The following is a 5,819-nucleotide window of genomic DNA, read 5'->3' as shown; positions in this document are numbered from 1 at the left end:
AAGAGGCCGAATTTCCACTTGTTCTGGCCGACATCGGGAACCAGCCGAGACGGACGCTTTACGGCGGAGCAGCCGTTGGCACTTAGAAAATATTCGTTAATCTTGAACGGACCTCCAGGGGAAGAGGCCGAATATTCACTTGTTCTGGCCGACATCGGGAACCAGCCGAGTCGGACGCTTTTCGGCGCAAGAGCCGTTGGCACTTAGGAAATATTCGCCGAACTCGGCCGGACTTCCAGGGGAAGAGGCCGAATTTTCACTTGTTCTGGCCGAAATCGGGAACCAGCCGAGTCGGACTCTTTACGGCGGAGCAGCCGTTGGCACTTAGGAAATATTTGCCAAAATGTTCCGGACCTCCAGGGGAAGAGGCCGAATATTCACTTGTTCTGGCCGACATCGGGAACCAGCCGAGTCGGACACTTTACGGCGGAGCAGCCGTTGGCACTTAGGAAATATTCGTTAAACTTCAACTGACCTCCAGGGGAAGAGGCCGAATTTTCACTTGTTCTGGCCGACATCGGGAACCAGCCGAGTCGGTCTCTTTACGGCGGAGCAGCCGTTGGCCCTTAGGAAATATTCGCCAAAATGTTCCGGACCTCCAGGGGAAGAGGCCGAATTTTCGCTCGTTCGGGCCGACCGGGAGAACCAGCCGGGTCGGACACGTTACGGCGCAACAGCCGTTAGCACTTAGAAAATATTTGCCAAAATGTTCCGGACCTCCAGGGGAAGAGGCCGAATATTCACTTGTTCTGGCCGACATCGGGAACCAGCCGAGTCGGACACTTTAAGGCTGAGCAGCCGTTGGCACTTAGGAAATATTCGCCTTAACTCGGCCGGACTTCCAGGGGAAGAGGCCGGATTTTCACTTGTTCTGGCCGACATCGGGAACCAGCCGAGTCGGACTCTTTACGGCGGAACAGCCGTTGGCACTTAGGAAATATTTGCCTTAACTCGGCCGGACTTCCAGGGGAAGAGGCCGGATTTTCACTTGTTCTGGCCGACATCGGGAACCAGCCGAGTCGGACTCTTTACGGCGGAACAGCCGTTGGCACTTAGGAAATATTCGCCTTAACTCGGCCGGACTTCCAGGGGAAGAGGCCGGATTTTCACTTGTTCTGGCCGACATCGGGAACCAGCCGAGTCGGACACTTTAAGGCTGAGCAGCCGTTGGCACTTAGGAAATATTTGCCAAAATGTTCCGGACCTCCAGGGGAAGAGGCCGGATTTTCACTTGTTCTGGCCGACATCGGGAACCAGCCGAGTCGGACTCTTTACGGCGGAACAGCCGTTGGCACTTAGGAAATATTCGCCGAACTCGGCCGGACTTCCAGGGGAAGAGGCCGATTTTTCACTTGTTCTGGCCGACATCGGGAACCAGCCGAGTCGGACCCTTTACGGCGGAACAGCCGTTGGCACTTAGGAAATATTTGCCTTAACTCGGCCGGACTTCCAGGGGAAGAGGCCGGATTTTCACTTGTTCTGGCCGACCGGGGGAACCGGCCGAGTCGGACACTTTACGGCGGAGCAGCCGTTGGCACTTAGGAAATATTTGCCAAAATGTTCCGGACCTCCAGGGGAAGAGGCCGAATTTTCACTTGTTCTGGCCGACCGGGTGAACCGGCCGAGGCGGACACTTTACGGCGGAGCAGCCGTTGGCACTTAGGAAATATTCGCCAAAATGTTCCGGACCTCCAGGGGAAGAGGCCGAATTTTCACTTGTTCTGGCCGACCGGGGGAACCAGCCGAGGCGGACACTTTACGGCGGAGCACCCGTTGGCACTTAGAAAATATTCGCCAAAATGTTCCGGACCTCCAGGGAAAGAGGCCGAATTTTCGCTCGTTCGGGCCGACCGGGAGAACCGGCCGAGGCGGACACTTTACGGCGGTTGAGCCGTTGGCACTTAGAAATTATTCAGACTTCCATCAAACACACATCGGCCTTTTGCCGTCACTGCCCGGGATGGGCACCGTGGTAGCTCGGACAGTTCGTGTGACAGCTTCCGCTGGCACTTAGACAATTTTTAAAATGAAAATAAACAGTTCTGCACATACGTGCCGACTATATTTTGCGAAAGGGGGGTAAAGTGATGAGTACACTAAGTGGGGGGACCAAGTACATAAAGCCTACCCCTGGTACCTCAGAGAGGCCGAATTGACACATTTTGTGTCCGACCGCGGGAACCAGCCGAGGCGGACGCTTTTCGGCGCAAGAGCCGTTGGCACTTAGAAAATATTCGTTAATCTTGAACGGACCTCCAGGGGAAGAGGCCGAATTTTCACTTGTTCTGGCCGACATCGGGAACCAGCCGAGTCGGACGCTTTACGGCGGAGCAGCCGTTGGCACTTAGGAAATATTCGTTAATCTTGAACGGACCTCCAGGGGAAGAGGCCGAATTTTCACTTGTTCTGGCCGACATCGGGAACCAGCCGAGTCGGACGCTTTACGGCGGAGCAGCCGTTGGCACTTAGAAAATATTCGTTAAACTTCAACTGACCTCCAGGGGAAGAGGCCGAATTTCCACTTGTTCTGGCCGACATCGGGAACCAGCCGAGTCGGACGCTTTACGGCGGAAGAGCCGATGGCACTTAGAAAATATTCGTTAAACTTGACAGGACCTCCAGGGGAAGAGGCCGAATTTTCGCTCGTTCAGGCCGACCGGAGGAACCGGCCGAGTCGGACACCTTACGGCGGAAGAGCCGATGGCACTTAGAAAATATTCGCCAAAATGTTCCGGACCTCCAGGGGAAGAGGCCGAATTTTCACTTGTTCAGGCCGACCGGAGGAACCGGCCGAGTCGGACACCTTACGGCGGAAGAGCCGATGGCACTTAGAAAATATTCGTTAAACTTGACAGGACCTCCAGGGGAAGAGGCCGAATTTTCGCTCGTTCAGGCCGACCGGAGGAACCGGCCGAGTCGGACACCTTACGGCGGAAGAGCCGATGGCACTTAGAAAATATTCGCCAAAATGTTCCGGACCTCCAGGGGAAGAGGCCGAATTTTCACTTGTTCAGGCCGACCGGAGGAACCAGCCGGGTCGGACACGTAACGGCGGAAGAGCCGATGGCACTTAGAAAATATTCGTTAAACTTGACAGGACCTCCAGGGGAAGAGGCCGAATTTTCGCTCGTTCGGGCCGACCGGAGGAACCGGCCGGGTCGGACACGTTACGGCGGAACAGCCGTTGGCACTTAGAAAATATTCGTCAAAGTCGTCCGGACCTCCAGGGGAAGAGGCCGAATTTTCGCTCGTTCGGGCCGACCGGAGGAACCAGCCGGGTCGGACACTTTACGGCGCAACAGCCGTTCGCACTTAGAAAATATTCGCCAAAGTCGTCCGGACCTCCAGGGGAAGAGGCCGAATTTTCGCTTGTTCAAGCCGACCGGAGGAACCAGCCGGGTCGGGAACGTTACGGCGCAACAGCCGTTGGCACTTTGAAAATATTCGCCAAAATGTTCCGGACCTCCAGGGGAAGAGGCCGAATTTTCGCTCGTTCGGGCCGACCGGAGGAACCAGCCGGGTCGGACACGTTACGGCGCAACAGCCGTTCGCACTTAGAAAATATTCGCCAAAGTCGTCCGGACCTCCAGGGGAAGAGGCCGAATTTTCGCTCGTTCGGGCCGACCGGAGGAACCAGCCGGGTCGGACACGTTACGGCGCAACAGCCGTTGGCACTTTGAAAATATTCGCCAAAATGTTCCGGACCTCCAGGGGAAGAGGCCGAATTTTCGCTCGTTCGGGCCGACCGGAGGAACCGGCCGGGTCGGACACTTTACGGCGCAACAGCCGTTCGCACTTAGAAAATATTCGCCAAAATGTTCCGGACCTCCAGGGGAAGAGGCCGAATTTTCGCTCGTTCGGGCCGACCGGAGGAACCGGCCGGGTCGGACACGTTACGGCGGAACAGCCGTTGGCACTTAGAAAATATTCGCCAAAGTCGTCCGGACCTCCAGGGGAAGAGGCCGAATTTTCGCTCGTTCGGGCCGACCGGAGGAACCAGCCGGGTCGGACACTTTACGGCGCAACAGCCGTTCGCACTTAGAAAATATTCGCCAAAATGTTCCGGACCTCCAGGGGAAGAGGCCGAATTTTCGCTCGTTCGGGCCGACCGGGAGAACCAGCCGAGGCGGACACGTTACGGCGGAACAGCCGTTGGCACTTAGAAAATATTCGTCAAAGTCGTCCGGACCTCCAGGGGAAGAGGCCGAATTTTCGCTCGTTCGGGCCGACCGGAGGAACCAGCCGGGTCGGACACGTTACGGTGCAACAGCCGTTCGCACTTAGAAAATATTCGCCAAAGTCGTCCGGACCTCCAGGGGAAGAGGCCGAATTTTCGCTCGTTCGGGACGACCGGAGGAACCAGCCGGGTCGGACACGTTACGGCGCAACAGCCGTTCGCACTTAGAAAATATTCGCCAAAGTCGTCCGGACCTCCAGGGGGAAGAGGCCGAATTTTCGCTTGTTCGGGCCGACCGGAGGAACCAGCCGGGTCGGACACGTTACGGCGCAACAGCCGTTGGCACTTTGAAAATATTCGCCAAAATGTTCCGGACCTCCAGGGGAAGAGGCCGAATTTTCGCTCGTTCGGGCCGACCGGAGGAACCAGCCGGGTCGGACACGTTACGGCGCAACAGCCGTTGGCACTTAGAAAATATTCGTTAAACTTCACAGGACCTCCAGGGGAAGAGGCCGAATTTTCGCTCGTTCGGGCCGACCGGAGGAACCAGCCGGGTCGGACACGTTACGGCGCAACAGCCGTTGGCACTTTGAAAATATTCGCCAAAGTCGTCCGGACCTCCAGGGGAAGAGGCCGAATTTTCGCTCGTTCGGGCCGACCGGAGGAACCAGCCGGGTCGGACACTTTACGGCGGAGCAGCCGTTGGCACTTTGAAAATATTCGCCAAAATGTTCCGGACCTCCAGGGGAAGAGGCCGAATTTTCGCTCGTTCGGGCCGACCGGAGGAACCGGCCGGGTCGGACACTTTACGGCGCAACAGCCGTTCGCACTTAGAAAATATTCGCCAAAATGTTCCGGACCTCCAGGGGAAGAGGCCGAATTTTCGCTCGTTCGGGCCGACCGGAGGAACCAGCCGGGTCGGACACGTTACGGCGCAACAGCCGTTCGCACTTAGAAAATATTCGCCAAAGTCGTCCGGACCTCCAGGGGAAGAGGCCGAATTTTCGCTTGTTCAAGCCGACCGGAGGAACCAGCCGGGTCGGACACGTTACGGCGCAACAGCCGTTGGCACTTTGAAAATATTCGCCAAAATGTTCCGGACCTCCAGGGGAAGAGGCCGAATTTTCGCTCGTTCGGGCCGACCGGAGGAACCAGCCGGGTCGGACACGTTACGGCGCAACAGCCGTTCGCACTTAGAAAATATTCGCCAAAGTCGTCCGGACCTCCAGGGGAAGAGGCCGAATTTTCGCTCGTTCGGGCCGACCGGAGGAACCAGCCGGGTCGGACACGTTACGGCGCAACAGCCGTTGGCACTTTGAAAATATTCGCCAAAATGTTCCGGACCTCCAGGGGAAGAGGCCGAATTTTCGCTCGTTCGGGCCGACCGGAGGAACCGGCCGGGTCGGACACTTTACGGCGCAACAGCCGTTCGCACTTAGAAAATATTCGCCAAAATGTTCCGGACCTCCAGGGGAAGAGGCCGAATTTTCGCTCGTTCGGGCCGACCGGAGGAACCGGCCGGGTCGGACACGTTACGGCGGAACAGCCGTTGGCACTTAGAAAATATTCGTCAAAGTCGTCCGGACCTCCAGGGGAAGAGGCCGAATTTTCGCTCGTTCGGGCCGACCGGAGGAACCAGCCG

Source organism: Syngnathus scovelli, unplaced genomic scaffold (genome assembly GCF_024217435.2).
Source record: "Syngnathus scovelli strain Florida unplaced genomic scaffold, RoL_Ssco_1.2 HiC_scaffold_247, whole genome shotgun sequence".
Taxonomy (NCBI): Eukaryota; Metazoa; Chordata; class Actinopteri; order Syngnathiformes; family Syngnathidae; genus Syngnathus; species Syngnathus scovelli.
Note: the sequence above shows the minus strand (reverse complement) of the source record.